Below are 20368 nucleotides of genomic sequence, written 5' to 3'. Positions count from 1 at the left end.
ACATCCGACTGGGAGGTGTGATCATTGTCAGAAGGAGATGGAGACACTGAAACATGTTCTATTTCAGTGCCAGAAATATGTGAGAGAAAGGGAGTGATTGTTATTAGATTTGAGGAGTAATGGGGTTGAAGAGCCAGGATTAAGTGAACTGCTTTGGGAAATCGTCAGGGAACGACTATTTAGTTATGTATTATTGGGTAGGATTTAGAACTTCACTGTCTCTAGTCCACTCTCCAGTCCAGTTGGTGGCAGTAATGCACCTTAAAGTTGGTTGCCAACAGCCATTTAAATCCACAGAAGAAGAAGAAGAAAAAGAAGAAGAAGAAGAAGAAGAAGAAGAAGAAGAAGAAGAAGAAGAAGAAGAAGAAGAAGAAGAAGAAGGCCATGTGACTTTCACCAACAATCCTGTTAGGGTGATTCCTCAGCTGTCTATCACAGCCTTCTGGTTTCCACCAATCAGTGTGCCTGAATGCAGTTGTTGGTGAAACAGTTGTAGATAAACAGTTGTAGACTCTGACCCCTCCCAATCCAGGTCAAAGTGTTTTTAGTTGTCGGAAGAAAAAGATGCAAGTTCTGGCTAGCTTCTGGCAAGTTGACTGTGTTGATTTTAGAAAGATTGTGCATGCATCCAAGAAGTGAGTTCTGGGGTTTATTATGGGGAGGGTTAATGCTACGTAATGACTGCAAACTATTACCTTTAGATCTAATGATGCTATATTTGCTGCAGCTTATGTACATTTCAGATACTCCATGTGCATGTCCTTTATAAGTGCCTGTATTGCATTGAATGCGCAGTAGATGTTATTGTTTAGAGATGGTTAATTGCTGTAGCCTGTCTGTGCATGTTACCGCTGTGAGTTCATAGTTCACGCTACTGTTAAGCAAGATTCTAGAAGTTTGTACTGCCAAGATTCTAGAAGTTTGTACTGCCAAGATTCTAGAAGTTTGTACTGCCAAGATTCTAGAAGTTTGTACTGTCAAGATTCTAGAAGTTTCAGAGACTGTCCTCGGTTCTCATGCATGCACAGTAAAACGTATGACTCTCTGTGGCACCAGACACAGATTAGATAAGACCTCCACAAGGCCAATAAACCTAGCCTGTCTAAGAAATGAGTTCTCTCTCTCTGGGCGAGATGTTTATACATACAGTGCATTCGGAAAGTATTCAGACCCCTTCACCTTTTACACATTTTGTTACGTTACAGCCTTATTCTAAAATTGATTAGATCTACACACAACACCCCATAATGACAAAGCAAAAACAGGTTTTTATACATTTTAGCAAATGTATAAAACATTTCAAACTGAAATATCACATTTACATAAGTATTCAGACCCTTTACTCAGTACTTTGTTGAAGCACCTTTGGCAGCGATTATACCCTGAAAATCTTTCCAGCTCTCCCTTTCGATAACCACTCAGCGTGAAAGGGAAAAATGTCATGCTCTGATCCAGTGGAAACATCATAAAATAGGCCTACCTGATTACTTCTTATCCCTTGCGCAAATAGCCTACAGCTGTCTGTCCCGAGCTCACTGGGAGGGGAAACTGAGGGCCCAGAATATTTTATACAATGTTGCATTTGTATTTTGTATTTATTAAGGATCCCCATTAGCTTCTGCCAAGGCAGCGGATACTCTTCCTGAGGTCCTTCAACAGCAAGGCAGTTATATACAATTTAAAATATTACATGATATTACATTTCATCACACTTTACCTAATACATTTAGTGTGTTCCCTCAGGCCACTTCTCCACTATCACATATTTACAATACAACATCCATGTATACGTGTGTGTAGAGTGTGTGTCTTATCATGTGTATGTGTGTCTGTACCTGTGTTTGTGTTGCTTCACAGTCCTCGCCGTTCCATAAGGTGTATTTTTATCAGTTTTTTAATCTAATTATACTGCTTGCATCAGTTAACTGATGTGGAATAGAGTTCCATGTAGTCATGGCTCTATGTAGTACTGTGCACCTCCCATAGTCTGTTCTGGACTTGGGGATTGTGAAGAGACCTCTGGTGGCATGTCTTGTGGGGTATGCATGGGTGTCTGAGCTGTGTGCTAGTAGTTTAAAACAGACCGCTCAGTGTATTCAGCTTGTCAACACTTCTTACAAAAACAAGTAGTGATTAAGTCAATCTCTCTTCCACTTTGAGCCATTTTACATTTTTTACATGTTTAGTCATTTAGCAGATGCTCTTATCCAGAGCGACTTACAGTTTAGTGAATGCATACATATTGTTTTTCATACTGGCCCCTCATGGGAATTGAACCCACAACCCTGGCGTTGCAAACGCCATGCTCTACCAACTGAGCTACATGCATATTATTAATGTTAGCTCTCCGTGTACATTTAAGGGCCAGCCGTGCTGCCCTGTTCTCGGTCAATTGTAATTTTCCTAAGTCCCTCTTTGTGGCACCTGACCACACGACTGAACAGTAGTCCAGGTGTGACAAAACTAGGGCCTGTAGGACCTGCCTTGTTGATAGTGTTGTTAAAAAGGTAGAGCAGCGCTTTATTATGGACATGCTTCTCCCCATCTTAGCTACTGTTGTTTCAATATGTTTTGATCATGACAGTTTACAATCCAGGGTTACTCCAAGCAGTTAAGTCATCTCAACTAAATTTCCACATGATTTATTACAAGATTTAGTTGAGGTTTAGGGTTTAGTGAATGATTTGTACCAAATTCAATGCTTTTAGGTTTTGAAATATTTAGGACTAACTTATTCCTTACCACCCATTACCACCCATTCAGGGGAGGGAATGGCCGGCAGGGATGTAGCTCAGTTGGTAGAGCATGGTGTTTGCAATGCCAGGGTTGTGGGTTTGATTCCCACGGGGGGCCAGTATGTAAAAATAATGTATGCACTCACAAACTGTAAGTCGCTCTGGATAAGAGCGTCTGCTAAATGTAAATGTAAATGTAGACACACAGGCTTTACTCAAAGCCAGAGTCATGTCCTTAGTGAAGATTGAAAAAAGTAAGGGGCCTAGACAGCTGCCCTGGGGAATTCCTGGTTCTACCTGGATTATGTTGGAGAGGCTTCCATTAAAGAACACCCTCTGTGTTCTGTAAGAAAGGTAACTCTTTATCCACAATATAGCAGGTGGAGTAAAGCCATAACACAAAAGTTTTTCCAGCAGCATACTATGATCGATAATGTCAAAAGCCGCGCTGAAGTCAATTTCTCTCAGCCAATCATCAGTCATTTGTGTAAGTGCTGTACATGTTGTTGATTGTAAAACAGCCATTTTTAAGTCTTGTCATAGATTGTCAAGCTGATTTAAGTCAAAAGGGTAACTAGGCCACTCAGGAACATTCAATGTCATCTTGGTAAGCAACTTCTGTGTAAAATGACCTTGTGCTTGTTGAATGTCCTTCCCTATAAGCTTGCTGAAAGACTGTTGTCAATGTGTTTACAGTAATATTTGTACATTTACATTTAAATCATTTAGCAGACGCTCTTATCCAGAGCAAATTGGTGCATTCAACTTAGGATAGCCAGTGGGACAACCACCCTTTTTTTATTTGTTATGGGGGGGGTGGGGGAGGGGGGAGGTAGAAGGATTACTGTTATACTATTCCAGGTATTCCTTAAAGAGGTAGGGTTTCAAGTGTCTGTTATGTGAATTATTTAACAAACTATTTTAGTGTCTCTGTGCGTCTCCCAAAAGGTTGTAAGTCTTTTGGGATTTAAGTAACGGCCAGAGTCCCGGTCTGCATAGTCAGAGATATTTATTCATTGAGAATTCTGCCATCACAATTTCAGAGTCCATCTTTTATACTCATACGTCATACAAAAAGAAATCCCTCCCCTCTGTAGGCGGGCTGTAGTTTTCCACTCTAAAACTGCTCTACTGACCTTCAGTTCACACACACACACATATACACACATGCATACACACATACATACACACACACACACACACACACACACATATCCTACTCCCTGCATTACTCAGTTATTGCCGTTCTCACAATATTCTGCACCATGTTTTCATAACAGTTTCTCCCCTCCCTAAATTGGGAGGCCTCTTTATCTTAGTTTCTCAGTTGTCTTTGTTGTCTGGCCTAACTCTTACTCACATTGCTAAATAGTGGCTCAATGCCATAGCCTTTACTGGTCCTACACTCACACATTTCTAACACATTATACACAGTTTCAGGGTGTAATAATTAGTCATTAATAATTAATCTATCAATTCCACCCTTTGACTAAATATTACACACATACAAAATATATGTTGTTATAGAAATGAATCACACTCATTGAAGTATATAAGTTGGTTTGCATATAAAAACATTACAGGTTCATCAGGGTTACCCCATGATTAAAAGCATAACGTTACTTTTTAGCAATGGTAACTAGTACATCATACTTAAAATGAGACTTTAATACACAAAATATCATTACAATAACTTTTAAACTAGAGATTTATAGTTCTAGGAAAACATCCAGTCTCAAATTATCTGGATCGTCGTCGTCCTCCACCAAGCCTGGTAGGTCATATCCTTCATTCCTTAGGTCGGAGTCCGGGATTGGGCCGTATCTCACCATCTGTTGGGAAACCGCCTTGCTCACCAACCCTCAGACACAGGGAATAAGACAACATCCACAAAGAACAAGTATACCCATAGAAGCTATAACTTCACCCAGAATAGTTACAACAATAGTTTTCCATTTACCAAATATGTTATCAAACTATCCGTTTAGGGAGCTATCAATACCAGAGTTCTCAGCCAGTTCGTTCGCCAGCGTGGTGAGTCCCTGAAGCGCTTTGGTCACGGACCCGTCCAGTGCTGTATTTTTGGGGATGAAAGTACAGCACATAGATCCAAACAGAACACAAACTCCATCCCGCTCAGCCAAAAGCATATCTAAAGCTATTCTATTCTACCATGTCATTAAGCTAGTTGCCGCTGTCTGCTCAGCTAATCCCTTTATTGCATCACGAGTGTGGTTTATAAATCTTTGCTGGTTATAGTACATATAATTTATCCAACCTATGCTTTTATTAATTGTTGACCACCAGAAAATACTTGATTCAAACCCAGCTGCGATTTGATTCCTAGCTTTGAATTCTTCTGGAACCCCTCGAGGTACTCCTATCCCATCAATATATATCCTTTCATCAAAGGATCCCAGGAGGAGGTCCCACTTTCTACGTGACAACTCACCAGTCTCTGACACGTTTGATTGTTTGCGTATGTAGGTGAGTTCACAATCTGATATCACCACACAACCATCAGATGTCAGCACGGGCCTGGTTTTGGTGCCTAAAATCCTCTGGCTGCAACAAAGAGGAGAGATTAGTCATGGTCTCTTTAGTTGTGACATTCTCTGTGTGGGAGCAGGAGCTAAGATGCCCAACCCTGTATCCTATCTTACTAGTAAAAACAATAAGAATCCCCTGAGACTTCAAACGGAGGCAACCTAGATCGGGGTGACTTTGTTATCGGGGGATACAGATAGTGCAAGTTACTACAAGACTCCTTCACCACAGCCCCGGTCTGACTACCTCCCTCAGAGAGGTTTACAATATAGGGTGCCCCAGTTGAAGAGGATATCTCACTTGTTCAGGTCTGTAACCTGTTTTAGCGTAATTCAGACTTTCAGACAGTACCTACCCTTATATGGGTCGCACTGCCATTTCTGGTAATTCCCTACTTTCACAATACTACACCTGTCCTTAAACTGTGTATGGAGATTGACATATCCCCCCCGCTTGGTATGAGCAACTACATAGTCCCAGGATATACATGGTGACATACATATGGTGATGTCCTTCCCTACAGTCCCTAGTACTTCCCCTTTCCCTACGTCTAGTTGTCTCCTATGCCTTCATAGACTGTGTTAAGGTATTATTTTATCAACTTGTTGTTAAGTTAACTACTACTTCTGGCGGATCAGGAGGGTTTGAGTGTGTTAGGAATATGGCCCCCACAATCAGACAGCTACCTACCGTCAGGAGACCTGTGAATCCCCACCCTCGCCCTGAGAACATGTCAGACGCCAGAGGCCAACCCATTGCTTTACCTTCTATCGAACTCACACAGGGATGATCAGACAGGGTAAGGGGATCTTCGTTGAGGAGCCAACCCCGAGCCCTAGTGGTGATCGGTTCTTTCTCCTAACTCTGTGTTTGTTCGTCAGGTGTAACTGGGTTTACCTTTTTGCAGTGAGTGACATGCACCAAGGTGGATCTTTCGGCGATTCTTACAGCGAAGGCCATCACCAACAGGACCTGATATAGACCTTCCCAACGGGGCTGCTTCCAGTTTTTCTTCTTTAGGGACTGGATCCACACCCAGTCTCCTGGTTAGATAGAGTGGGTCACCTTCTCCTTTAGTTCACCTGTGGGGCACAAAACCTCTGACATACAGGTGTGGTTAATAAACTACCTTCTCACGTGTTCTGCTAGGGTGCTCTCTAGTTCTATGTCTGCCTGTCTGGTCCTGCCAACTGTGGCATTCTGTAAGGTCTTCCAAACACTTTCTCAAAGGGGGATAACCCATCTTTATCTGGGGTTACTCTAAATTTCTTCCCTTCACTCCGTGATAACTCTATAAAATCAATTTCCAATTGCTGGAAAGGGTACTTAGCCGGAGGATACTCACCCTGAGGTGCCCTTTGTCTGCCCTGGTGATTATTTTGAGCACAGATAACACATCTTGAATAATTTTTTTAAAACTTTTTTTATTTTTTTATAATTAGTAATCCCATATGCAACAAAGTGTTGTCTAATCTGCTCTACCATCCATCCCTCCTTTTGACACATGTCACTGCCCATGTGTCAATTTTACCACCTACCTAAACAATCACTTAGGTAATATTGGTAATTTATCATCCAATTGCCATCCCTTATTTTTATTTATTGGTAAAATAAACTATCTTAAAGTCCTCCTCTCATGCCTTTAGAATTTACCAGTGTGGATGATTAGTTAACACCAGAAAGTTAAAACAGAGTTCAGAGGCAATTGAAATTCCATCCCATAGTATACCAAACATTACCATTATTCTAAATATTTCATAAATGTTACTTATCCCAAGTGTTCATTAGTCCTCATGACATTCATTCTCATAAGAAATCATATATATCCCACACTCAGCCAAAACCTAAAAAACTCCATAAAATTCACTGTGTGTGCTCCTCTAAGACCTATCACCCTTGACCTGCTGAAAACCCCCCAAAATTGAAACTACAAGGCTTTATAAACATCATACTAGGTGTGTTGTTTTTTATTTGAAAACCCCAATTAAAAAACAACAACCAAACAGCCAGGTCATGAGGACTCCTGATTTCTCTCTTCCCCTTCTGCCTACAGTTTCTTAACTGGTGCCCTTTCCTTGCACAGTAACTACACGGTTCCTCACATTCTCTAGCAAAATGTCCCGTTTTGTCACAATTGTAACACTTCCACTCACTCCTGTCTCCACTATTACCATTTCCTTCTTGTCTGTCTTTGCTACCGTAACCTCTCTTCTCTCCTAGGTATTGACTAATAGTCTCACTGTCTCTAATTCAACACAAAACCCCATCATCCAATGTACTCCCAGCAGAACTGAAAAAAACAAAACAGACTGTGATTTCCAGGACACTGCACCTTTGTTTCTGGCCTCACTATCTCCCCGAGAATTGGCCCTCCCTCAAGGTCCCTCACAATCTGCTCTTGGTAAACTGCAAAACTTTTATTGCTTCTGGTTTCATAGGGTATTGCTTCTGATATGGCCTATGATTAGATTTGGGTATCACCTGTACTGGAATTACCCCTTTTATTAATCCTACGTATGCTGGACCCCGGGACCACAAATGCTCTGGAACTTATTTTAAGTCTGACTCCTGTTGTTCTGTCAACAGGTATTCCTCTCCTCAGCATCTGCTATTCTCATCTAAATGTACTATCTGTGGATGGGCTGTGTTGATCGCCACTCACAATATTGACCCAATCAGTGATCCTCTTACCCTTGGATACCCACTGGCCCATGTCTTTCCAGTCCTCTGCTGGCTCCTTTGCTAGGGACACATGTGGGCTCCATATTTCCCTGAACAGTCTCTGACTTTGGCGCCCTAGTTCCACCTCCACTACTGCGTGGGTGTTGTCATAGTGAAACCATTTCAAGGCTATAGTCCTTTCTGTGGTTTTAAATAATGCTTCCTCATATATTGCATCTGGACCTGGGTGTTTGTTATACCAGAGAGTACAGTGTAGGTCATCGGGGGACATTTTAGTGGGGCCTGGTACTACATCATCAGCAAGTTCCATCAAGGTTCGGGGAATATCAATTATTCCCCCCCTTAACAAATCTTGCCTACACCAATAACATGGCTCCTCTTCCCCACAGACCACCATATTGTCTCTGACTATGTGTACTTTCATTCCCCTCTCAGCGGAAATGACAGCCACATTCAATTTAGTCATTACATCACGTCCTAGTAAATTTACCCAACACAGCTTAGATATCAGGATGGGTATGGTTGCCTCTCATCCTGATTGGTCATGTTTTAGGGTTATTGGGGCTGATAACCTTTCCATAAATTGATGACCAGAGGCAGATCACACTATGATTTTCTCCCCATCAATCCTGACTCCATCTGGCTTGTCTGTTGCACAGATTGCTGTCCTGCAGGCTCCCGTATCACAAAGGAATTTAATTTTCATACCCATTACTGTCAATGTCAAATAAGGTTTCTGTTCCTGTTGAAGTGCTAAGTCAATAGTAGCCAATTCAAACACCTCACAATTTGGATCAAAGGGTTCCTTAGTCTTCCCCCCACTAGAGTCTACTATTTCTCCCTCAAGGACTAGTCACGCCTTATCTTCCTCTTCCTCACGCTCAAGGATGGACTTCTCTCTCTCTCTCTTCTCTCTTTTCTCTCTTTTCTCTCCCCGGTTTCCCTTCTTGCCCTCTCCTTTTTGTTTGCAGCGGGAAACGTTATGGCCTATCTTGCCACAGTATTTACACAGGGCCTCACATTCTTTTGCGAAGTGCCCTCCCTTGTTACAGTTAAAGCCCCTATCCCCCCCCCCCTGTGGCCTTCACTCTTTCCTGCCTTATCTCCTCTCTCTCCTAAGTTTCTAGTTCTACCCGCCATCTCTCCCAGAGTGGCAATAAGTTACTCTGCATCTTCCTCTTCTTTCTTGGCTCTGTCCTGTCTTTTATTCTGCTCATGATGGATTGCATGTCTCTCTGAGGCTATTACACAATTCAGTTATTTTCCCAACATACTCTCCGTGATCGGCCCATGGCAAAAGTGTCCTCTGGGCATCCCCTGAAACCCTCTGCCCTCTAACGGCAGCCCAAACGTTACTATTCCTGTTTTGGGGTGGGTCATTCCTTCTACCGCTCTGGCCACGTCCTCTGTGTTCATGGCCTGTCTGCTAAATGGCATATTATTATTATTACTGTATACATCTAAGGTTGCTGGGGCCCCTTTCATTCCCCGCCAATAGATTAGGTAAGGCTATCAGTGGGTACTGGCCTCCTCCTACTCTCTCTCTCTCTCTCTCACTGCTTATTTCTCCTTTACACACCTTATGTATCTGTTTAAGCATGGATTCGAGTTTATCTGCGTCTAGACGTCCCTCAAAACCATACCTCTCCCTCCACCTGGTTACATAATGGAGATTTCTTCTATCCCTGGATTCCATTTTAATTACATCAAGTATTTCTCGTCCCCAGTAAATTCTGGGACCTCTTGTGAGGATTTGCCCCCCCCCCCCCATGGTTGGTACTGTTAAAAATCCCTTAGCCACCTCTTCTATATAACAAGTCAATTTAACAAGTAATTCAAAATAGCTTCACACAACAACACCTTGAATCACCCCTTCCTGTATATGTAATCTTGACTAGTCCCCCAGAATTATCTCATACTTTTACAGAGGGATTTATCCCCACAATGTAATCTTGATAATTCCTGACAGTCTCATACAACAGGAATGGGTTCTCCCTCCTCTATACAACCACCTTGAATCACCCCTTCCTGTATATGTAATCTTGACTAGTCCCCCAGAATTATCTCATACTTTTACAGAGGGATTTATCCCCACAATGTAATCTTGATAATTCCTGACAGTCTCATACAACAGGAATGGGTTCTCCCTCCTCTATACAACCACCTGGAATTATTCATGTGACTTTTGAGCAAACATTAGGTCTCACACGTATACAACCTTACATGATTATTGGTGTTATATCGGTAACCTGGAGTTTATAAGGCTCCAGAACGGATAGAGTTACAGCAAAATCTACAGTTGTTTGTGACTTTTGACTTTACTAATATTCTATTTCTCACACATGCTTTTTAATTCCTTCTGGTGTACTTTTTGTATTTGTTTAACCCGGATTATTTGTTGACTGTTCAATAATCTTTTACAGGTTCCATCCCATAGGTGTACTTTTAATAGTTCCTTCTATTTCAACACCGGGTAGTTTCTTTTGGTAATGGCCTATTACCGTGAATCGTTACGGACCCACCAACAGGTTGACTAGTCCCCCAGAATTATCTCCTACTCTACGGAGGAGTCTATCCTCACAATGTAATCTTGATAATTCCTGACAGTCCCCTACATTTCACTTAAAATGGCTACGCATTGATCAATTTGCTACTTTTCAATATTTTAGCAAGTTCTCAAATCAATTTCACCAAGTAATGAATAAAGACTACTGACCTTATCCTTGCAGCCGAGATTCAATGTAGGTTTGGATTCCGTCACCGTCTCTGTCATTAATCAGGTGTCCTCTGGCCTGTTTTAACCCTTAATGTCAAAGGGCAGGACTTTCTATTTACGAATGTATCATTCGCCCGTCGACGGTTTTCAGAGTTACCTGGAATGACAGAAACAGGGTATTGGAATCCGGCTCGAAGGACCAAGCTGTTATGTGAATTATTTAACAAACTATTTTAGTGTCTCTGTGCGTCTCCCAAAAGTTTGTAAGTCTTTTGGGATTTAAGTAACGGCCAGAGTCCCGGTCTGCATAGTCAGAGATATTTATTCATTGAGAATTCTGCCATCACAATTTCAGAGTCCATCTTTTATACTCATACGTCATACAAAAAGAAATCCCTCCCCTCTGTAGGCAGGCTGTAGTTTTCCACTCTAAAACTGCTCTACTGACCTTCAGTTCACACACACACACACATATACACACATGCATACACACATACATACACACACACACACACACATATCCTACTCCCTGTATTACTCAGTTATTGCCGTTCTCACAATATTCTGCACCATGTTTTCATAACAGTTTCTCCCCTCCCTAAATTGGGAGGCCTCTTTATCTTAGTTTCTCAGTTGTCTTTGTTGTCTGGCCTATCTCTTACTCACATTGCTAAATAGTGTCTCAATGCCATAGCCTTTACTGGTCCTACACTCACACATTTCTAACACATTATACACAGTTTCAGGGTGTAATAATTAGTCATTAATAATTAATCTATCAGTGTCTCCGGAAGGTGGTCAGTGACTCCACTGTCCTGGCGTCGTGGGGGAGCTTGTATCTGGTCAAACACAAATTTTTCCAAAGGTTTACTAAGGGTTGGTAACAGGCTGATTGGTAGGCTATTTGAGCCAGTAAAGGGGGCTTTACTATTCTTGGGTAGCTGAATTACTTTTGCTTCCCTCCAGGCCTGAGGGCACACACTTTCTAGTACGCTTAGATTGAAGATATGGCAAATAGGAGTGGCAAGTTTGCTATCACAAACTTCAGGCCAGAGCCAAGTTAATAGTTGATACAATGTTTCAAGTTCGTTGCAGACAGGCCTTGCGTACCCAATGTGATTTGTAGGACATTTATTTTTGTCAGGATATTTTCTGCAGGCTGCAATGTTTTTTATTTGTTCAGGAGAGTAATGAAGCCAGTAGGAGCGTGAGGAGGATGGTCGGATCAGGTTAAGGTTTTTTTCTTCTGGTTACCTTTTTTTATTTTGGCTCCCTTTTAGTCATATGTTTCTGATTCCATCAAACACCTTAAAGCATCAGACAAGCTCAATGCAAATATACAGTGCATTCGGAAAGCATTCAGATCCCTTCACGTTTTCCACATTCTGTTATGTTACAGCCTTATTCTAAAATGGATTAAACTGTTTTTTCCCCTCATCAATCTACACACAATACCCCATCATGACAAAGCAAAAACTGTTTTTTAGACATTTTTGCAAATGTATTCAAAATATAAAACGGAAATATTACATTTACATAAGTATTCATAACCTTTACTCAGTACTTTCTTGAAGCACCTTTGGCAGTGATTACAGCCTCGAGTCTTCTTGGGTATGATGCTACAAGCTTGGCACACCTGTATTTGGGGAGTTTCTCCCATTCTTCTCTGCAGATCCTCTCAAGCTATGTCAGGTTGGACCAGAGAATCTTGTTTCTCATGGTCTGAGAGTTCTTTAGGTGCCTTTTGGCAAACTCCAAGCGGGCTGTCATGTGCCTTTTACTGAGGAGTGGCTTCCATCTGGCCACCCTACCATAAAGGCCTGATTGGTGGAGTGCTGCAGAGATGGCTGTCCTTCTGGAAGGTTCTCCCATCTCCACAGAGGAACTCTAGAGCTCTGTCAGAGTGACCATCGGGTTCTTGGTCACCTCCCTGACCAAGGCCCTTCTCCCCGGATTGCTCAGTTTGGTCAGGCAGCCAGCTCTAGGAAGAGTCTTGGTGTTTCCAAACTTCTTCCATTTAGAATGATGGAGACCACTGTGTTCTTGGGGATCTTCAATGCTGCAGACATTTTTTGGTACCCTTCCCCAGATCTGTGCCTCGACACAATCCTGTCTCAGATTTCTACGGACAATTCCTTTGACCTCATGGCTTAGTTTTTGCTCTGATATGCACTGTCAATTGAATTTACCACAGGTGGACTCCAATCAAGTTGTAGAAACATCTCAAGGATGATCAATGGAAACAGGATGCACCTGCGCTCAATTATGAGTCTCATAGGGTCTGAATACTTATGTAAATAAGGTATTTCTGTTTTTTCTCAACTTGTTTTCGCTTTGTCATTATGGGGTATTGTGTGTAGATTGATGAGGAAAACATTTAATTTAATGCATTTTAGAATAAGGATGTAACGTAACAAAATGTGGAAAAAGGGAAGGGGTCTGAATACTTTCCGAATGCACTGTGTACTGCTGTTGATGTGTATGCTGTTTTGTGAATGTCCCTGTATAGATGCTATGCCATTCTTTCTTGTGTAGATATTCCTATTGCATAGCTTACAACATTGTATATTTGTTTGTACCTTTCAGAACCACAAGTCCATTCCTAATTGTAACATGGAGATCACTTCTAGTCTGTGTGTGTTAATGTGTTGGTGGTGAACTCTGGATGTGGACACATCTGCAATGTTGTAGCCGGACAGCCTGTAGCGAGTCAGCACCTTAACCATCAGCACTAGTGGGTGAGGGCATCCACAGCCGACCGCTCAGACCAGCTCCAGCTAGACGTTTTTCCATGGTCATAGTTCTCTCCGGATTTAAAGACCAACAGTTATTTTCACTTGTGGTGAGAGGGTTACACAAATGCTGAGTTGTGTTTTGAATGGAACATCCACATAATGTTAGAATAAACAGTTGATAATAAACAGTTGTAGATAGACAGTTGTAGATGAACATTTGTAGATGAACATTTGTAGATGTTTGTAGATAAACAGTTGTAAATAACAGTTTTAGCCGGCTGCGACCGGGAGACCCATGGGGCGGTGCACAATTGGCCCAGCGTCGTCCAGGGTAGGGGAGGGAATGGCCGGCAGGGATGTAGCTCAGTTGGTAGAGCATGGCGTTTGCAATGCCAGGGTTGTGGGTTCGATTCCCACGGGGGGCCAGTATGAAAAATAAATAAATAAATAATGTATGCACTCACTAACTGTAAGTCGCTCTGGATAAGAGCGTCTGCTAAATGATAAAAAATGTAAAATGTAAATGTAAATGTTGTAAATAAACAGTTGTAGATAAACAGTTGTAGGTAAACAGTTGTAGATAAACAGTTGTAGATAAACAGTTGTAGATAAACAGATGTAGGTAAACAGTTGATAATAAACAGTTGTAGGTAAAGAGTTGATAATAAACAGTTGTAGGTAAACAGTTGTAGGTAAACAGTTGTAGGTAAACAGTTGATAATAAACAGTTGTAGGTAAACAGTTGTAGGTAAACAGTTGTAGGTAAACAGTTGATAATAAACATTTGTAGGTAAACAGTTGTAGGTAAAAAGTTGTAGATAAACAGTTGTAGATAAACAGTTGATAAAAAACAGTTGTAGGTAAACAGTTGTAGATAAACAGTTGTAGATAAACAGTTGTAGATAAACAGTTGTAGATAAACAGTTATAGCTAAACAGTTGTAGATAAACAGTCTTAGATAAACAGTTGATAATAAACAGCTGTAGGTAAACCGTTGTAGATAAACAGTTGATAATAAACAGTTGTAGGTAAACAGTTGTAGGTAAACAGTTGTAGGTAAACAGTTGATAATAAACAGTTGTAGATAAACAGTTGTAGATAAACAGTTATAGATAAACAGTTGAAGGTAAACAGTTGTAGGTTAACAGTTGTAGGTAAACAGTTGATAATAAACAGTTGTAGGTAAACAGTTGTAGATAAACAGTTGTAGGTAAACAGTTGTAGGTAAACAGTTGTAGGTAAACAGTTGATAATAAACAGTTGTAGGTAAACAGTTGTAGGTAAACAGTTGTAGGTAAACAGTTGATAATAAACAGTTGTAGGTAAACAGTTGATAATAAACAGTTTTAGGTAAACAGTTTTAGGTAAACAGTTGTAGGTAAACAGTTGTAGGTAAACAGTTGATAATAAACAGTTGTAGGTAAACAGTTGTAGGTAAACAGTTGTAGGTAAACAGTTGTAGGTAAACAGTTGATAATAAACAGTTGTAGGAAAACAGTTGTAGGTAAACAGTTGTAGGTAAACAGTTGATAATAAACAGTTGTAGGTAAACAGTTGTAGATAAACAGTTGATAATAAACAGTTGTAGGTAAACAGTTGTAGATAAACAGTTATAGATAAACAGTTGTAGGTAAACAGTTGATAATAAACAGTTGTAGGTAAACAGTTGTAGGTAAACAGTTGTAGGTAAACAGTTGTAGGTAAACAGTTGTGGGTAAACAGTTATAGGTAAACAGTTGTAGGTAAACAGTTGTAGGTAAACAGTTGTAGGTAAACAGTTGATAATAAACAGTTGTAGGTAAACAGTTGTAGATAAACAGTTGATAATAAACAGTTGTAGGTAAACAGTTGTAGATAAACAGTTATAGATAAACAGTTGTAGGTAAACCGTTGATAATAAACAGTTGTAGGTAAACAGTTGTAGATAAACAGTTGATAATAAACAGTTGTAGGTAAACAGTTGTAGATAAACAGTTATAGATAAACAGTTGTAGGTAAACAGTTGTAGATAAACAGTTATAGATAAACAGTTGTAGGTAAACAGTTGATAATAAACAGTTGTAGGTAAACAGTTGATAATAAACAGTTGTAGATAAACAGTTGTAGGTAAACAGTTGTAGGTAAACAGTTGATAATAAACAGTTGTAGATAAACAGTTGTAGGTAAACAGTTGTAGGTAAACAGTTGTAGGTAAACAGTTGTATGTAAACAGTTGATAATAAACAGTTGATAATAAACAGTTGTAGGTAAACAGTTGATAATAAACAGTTGTAGTTAAACAGTTGATAATAAACAGTTGTAGGTAAACAGTTGATAATAAACAGTTGATAATAAACAGTTGTAGGTAAACAGTTGATAATAAACAGTTGTAGATAAACAGTTGTAGGTAAACAGTTGTAGGTAAACAGTTGATAATAAACAGTTGTAGATAAACAGTCGTAGGTAAACAGTCGTAGGTAAACAGTTGTAGGTAAACAGTTGTAGGTAAACAGTTGATAATAAACAGTTGTAGGTAAACAGTTGTAGGTAAACAGTTGTAGATAAACAGTTGTAGATAAACAGTTGTAGGTAAACAGTTGTAGGTAAACAGTTGATAATAAACAGTTGTAGGTAAACAGTTGTAGGTAAACAGTTGTAGATAAACAGTTGATAATAAACAGTTGTAGGTAAACAGTTGTAGATAAACAGTTATAGATAAACAGTTGTAGGTAAACAGTTGATAATAAACAGTTGTAGGTAAACAGTTGTAGGTAAACAGTTGTAGGTAAACAGTTGTAGGTAAACAGTTGTGGGTAAACAGTTATAGGTAAACAGTTGTAGGTAAACAGTTGTAGGTAAACAGTTGTAGGTAAACAGTTGATAATAAACAGTTGTAGGTAAACAGTTGTAGATAAACAGTTGATAATAAACAGTTGTAGGTAAACAGTTGTAGATAAACAGTTATAGATAAACAGTTGTAGGTAAACAGTTGATAATAAACAGTTGTAGGTAAACAGTTGTAGATAAACAGTTGATAATAAACAGTTGTAGGTAAACAGTTGTAGATAAACAGTTATAGATAAACAGTTGTAGGTAAACAGTTGTAGATAAACAGTTATAGATAAACAGTTGTAGGTAAACAGTTGATAATAAACAGTTGTAGGTAAACAGTTGATAATAAACAGTTGTAGATAAACAGTTGTAGGTAAACAGCTGATAATAAACAGTTGTAGATAAACAGTTGTAGGTAAACAGTTGTAGGTAAACAGTTGTAGGTAAACAGTTGTATGTAAACAGTTGATAATAAACAGTTGATAATAAACAGTTGTAGGTAAACAGTTGATAATAAACAGTTGTAGTTAAACAGTTGATAATAAACAGTTGTAGGTAAACAGTTGATAATAAACAGTTGATAATAAACAGTTGTAGGTAAACAGTTGATAATAAACAGTTGTAGATAAACAGTTGTAGGTAAACAGTTGTAGGTAAACAGTTGATAATAAACAGTTGTAGATAAACAGTCGTAGGTAAACAGTCGTAGGTAAACAGTTGTAGGTAAACAGTTGTAGGTAAACAGTTGATAATAAACAGTTGTAGGTAAACAGTTGTAGGTAAACAGTTGTAGGTAAACAGTTGTAGATAAACAGTTGTAGATAAACAGTTGTAGGTAAACAGTTGTAGGTAAACAGTTGATAATAAACAGTTGTAGGTAAACAGTTGTAGGTAAACAGTTGTAGGTAAACAGTTGATAATAAACAGTTGTAGGTAAACTGTTGTAGGTAAACTGTTGTAGGTAAACCGTTGTAGATAAACAGTTGATAATAAACAGTTGTAGGTAAACAGTTGTAGGTAAACAGTTGTAGGTAAACAGTTGATAATAAACAGTTGTAGATAAAGAGTTGTAGATAAACAGTTGTAGATAAACAGTTATAGATAAACAGTTGAAGGTAAACAGTTGTAGGTAAACAGTTGTAGGTAAACAGTTGATAATAAACAGTTGTAGGTAAACAGTTGTAGGTAAACAGTTGTAGGTAAACAGTTGATAATAAACAAATGTAGGTAAACAGTTGTAGATAAACAGTTGTAGGTAAACAGTTGTAGGTAAACAGTTGTAGATAAACAGTTGTAGGTAAACAGTTGTAGGTAAACAGTTGTAGGTAAACAGTTGATAATAAACAGTTGTAGGTAAACAGTTGTAGGTAAACAGTTGTGGGTAAACAGTTGTGGGTAAACAGTTATAGATAAACAGTTGTAGGTAAACAGTTGTAGGTAAACAGTTGATAATAAACAGTTGTAGGTAAACAGTTGATAATAAACAGTTTTAGGTAAACAGTTGTAGGTAAACAGTTGTAGGTAAACAGTTGATAATAAACAGTTGTAGATAAACAGTTGTAGGTAAACAGTTGTAGGAAAACAGTTGTAGGTAAACAGTTGTAGGTAAACAGTTGATAATAACAGTTGTAGGTAAACAGTTGTAGGTAAACAGTTGTAGGTAAACAGTTTTAGGTAAACAGTTGATAATAAACAGTTGTAGGAAAACAGTTGTAGGTAAACAGTTGTAGGTAAACAGTTGATAATAAACAGTTGTAGGTAAACAGTTGTAGGTAAACAGTTGTAGGTAAACAGTTGATAATAAACAAATGTAGGTAAACAGTTGTAGATAAACAGTTGTAGGTAAACAGTTGTAGGTAAACAGTTGTAGATAAACAGTTGTAGGTAAACAGTTGTAGGTAAACAGTTGATAATAAACAGTTGTAGGTAAACAGTTGTAGGTAAACAGTTGTAGGTAAACAGTTGTGGGTAAACAGTTATAGATAAACAGTTGTAGGTAAACAGTTGTAGGTAAACAGTTGATAATAAACAGTTGTAGGTAAACAGTTGATAATAAACAGTTTTAGGTAAACAGTTGTAGGTAAACAGTTGTAGGTAAACAGTTGATAATAAACAGTTGTAGATAAACAGTTGTAGGTAAACAGTTGTAGGAAGACAGTTGTAGGTAAACAGTTGTAGGTAAACAGTTGATAATAAACAGTTGTAGGTAAACAGTTGTAGGTAAACAGTTGTAGGTAAACAGTTGTAGGTAAACAGTTGATAATAAACAGTTGTAGGAAAACAGTTGTAGGTAAACAGTTGTAGGTAAACAGTTGTAGGTAAACAGTTGATAATAAACAAATGTAGGTAAACAGTTGTAGATAAACAGTTGTAGGTAAACAGTTGTAGGTAAACAGTTGTAGATAAACAGTTGTAGGTAAACAGTTGTAGGTAAACAGTTGTAGGTAAACAGTTGATAATAAACAGTTGTAGGTAAACAGTTGTAGGTAAACAGTTGTAGGTAAACAGTTGTGGGTAAACAGTTATAGATAAACAGTTGTAGGTAAACAGTTGTAGGTAAACAGTTGATAATAAACAGTTGTAGGTAAACAGTTGATAATAAACAGTTTTAGGTAAACAGTTGTAGGTAAACAGTTGTAGGTAAACAGTTGATAATAAACAGTTGTAGATAAACAGTTGTAGGTAAACAGTTGTAGGAAGACAGTTGTAGGTAAACAGTTGTAGGTAAACAGTTGATAATAAACAGTTGTAGGTAAACAGTTGTAGATAAACAGTTGTAGGTAAACAGTTGTAGGTAAACAGTTGTAGGTAAACAGTTGATAATAAACAGTTGTAGGTAAACAGTTGTAGGTAAACAGTTGTAGGTAAACAGTTGTGGGTAAACAGTTATAGATAAACAGTTGTAGGTAAACAGTTGTAGGTAAACAGTTGTAGGTAAACAGTTGATAATAAACAGTTGTAGGTAAACAGTTGATAATAAACAGTTTTAGGTAAACAGTTTTAGGTAAACAGTTGTAGGTAAACAGTTGTAGGTAAACAGTTGATAATAAACAGTTGTAGGTAAACAGTTGTAGGTAAACAGTTGTAGGTAAACAGTTGTAGGTAAACAGTTGATAATAAACAGTTGTAGGAAAACAGTTGTAGGTAAACAGTTGTAGGTAAACAGTTGATAATAAACAGTTGTAGGTAAACAGTTGTAGATAAACAGTTGATAATAAACAGTTGTAGGTAAACAGTTGTAGATAAACAGTTATAGATAAACAGTTGTAGGTAAACAGTTGATAATAAACAGTTGTAGGTAAACAGTTGTAGGTAAACAGTTGTAGGTAAACAGTTGTAGGTAAACAGTTGTGGGGAAACAGTTATAGGTAAACAGTTGTAGGTAAACAGTTGTAGGTAAACAGTTGTAGGTAAACAGTTGATAATAAACAGTTGTAGGTAAACAGTTGTAGATAAACAGTTGATAATAAACAGTTGTAGGTAAACAGTTGTAGATAAACAGTTATAGATAAACAGTTGTAGGTAAACAGTTGATAATAAACAGTTGTAGGTAAACAGTTGTAGATAAACAGTTGATAATAAACAGTTGTAGGTAAACAGTTGTAGATAAACAGTTATAGATAAACAGTTGTAGGTAAACAGTTGTAGATAAACAGTTATAGATAAACAGTTGTAGGTAAACAGTTGATAATAAACAGTTGTAGGTAAACAGTTGATAATAAACAGTTGTAGATAAACAGTTGTAGGTAAACAGTTGTAGGTAAACAGTTGATAATAAACAGTTGTAGATAAACAGTTGTAGGTAAACAGTTGTAGGTAAACAGTTGTAGGTAAACAGTTGTATGTAAACAGTTGATAATAAACAGTTGATAATAAACAGTTGTAGGTAAACAGTTGATAATAAACAGTTGTAGTTAAACAGTTGATAATAAACAGTTGTAGGTAAACAGTTGATAATAAACAGTTGATAATAAACAGTTGTAGGTAAACAGTTGATAATAAACAGTTGTAGATAAACAGTTGTAGGTAAACAGTTGTAGGTAAACAGTTGATAATAAACAGTTGTAGATAAACAGTCGTAGGTAAACAGTCGTAGGTAAACAGTTGTAGGTAAACAGTTGTAGGTAAACAGTTGATAATAA

General features: G+C 38.4%; 1 protein-coding gene across 2 annotated transcripts in view; it reads left to right on the top strand.

Moving 5' to 3' along the window:
• The first annotated feature begins 558 nt into the window (after window positions 1-558).
• Window positions 559-20368, top strand: part of LOC311125766 (NXPE family member 3-like) — a 42259-nt gene continuing 22449 nt past the window's right edge. Inside the window, exon 1 of one of the 2 annotated variants that reach the window (XM_084158436.1) lies at window positions 559-635. The gene's annotated coding sequence lies outside the window, so the exon portion shown is untranslated. Of the gene's footprint in view, window positions 636-13348; window positions 13419-20368 lie in introns of those variants that run through there. The other variant, XM_084158437.1, reaches the window with a different exon arrangement.

The sequence above is a fragment of the Coregonus lavaretus genome, assembly GCF_964263955.1.
Source record: "Coregonus lavaretus genome assembly, chromosome: 3".
Classification (NCBI taxonomy): Eukaryota; Metazoa; Chordata; class Actinopteri; order Salmoniformes; family Salmonidae; genus Coregonus; species Coregonus lavaretus.
The sequence above is the reverse complement of the archived record's forward strand: the minus strand, read 5'-3'. Positions and strand labels throughout refer to the sequence as shown.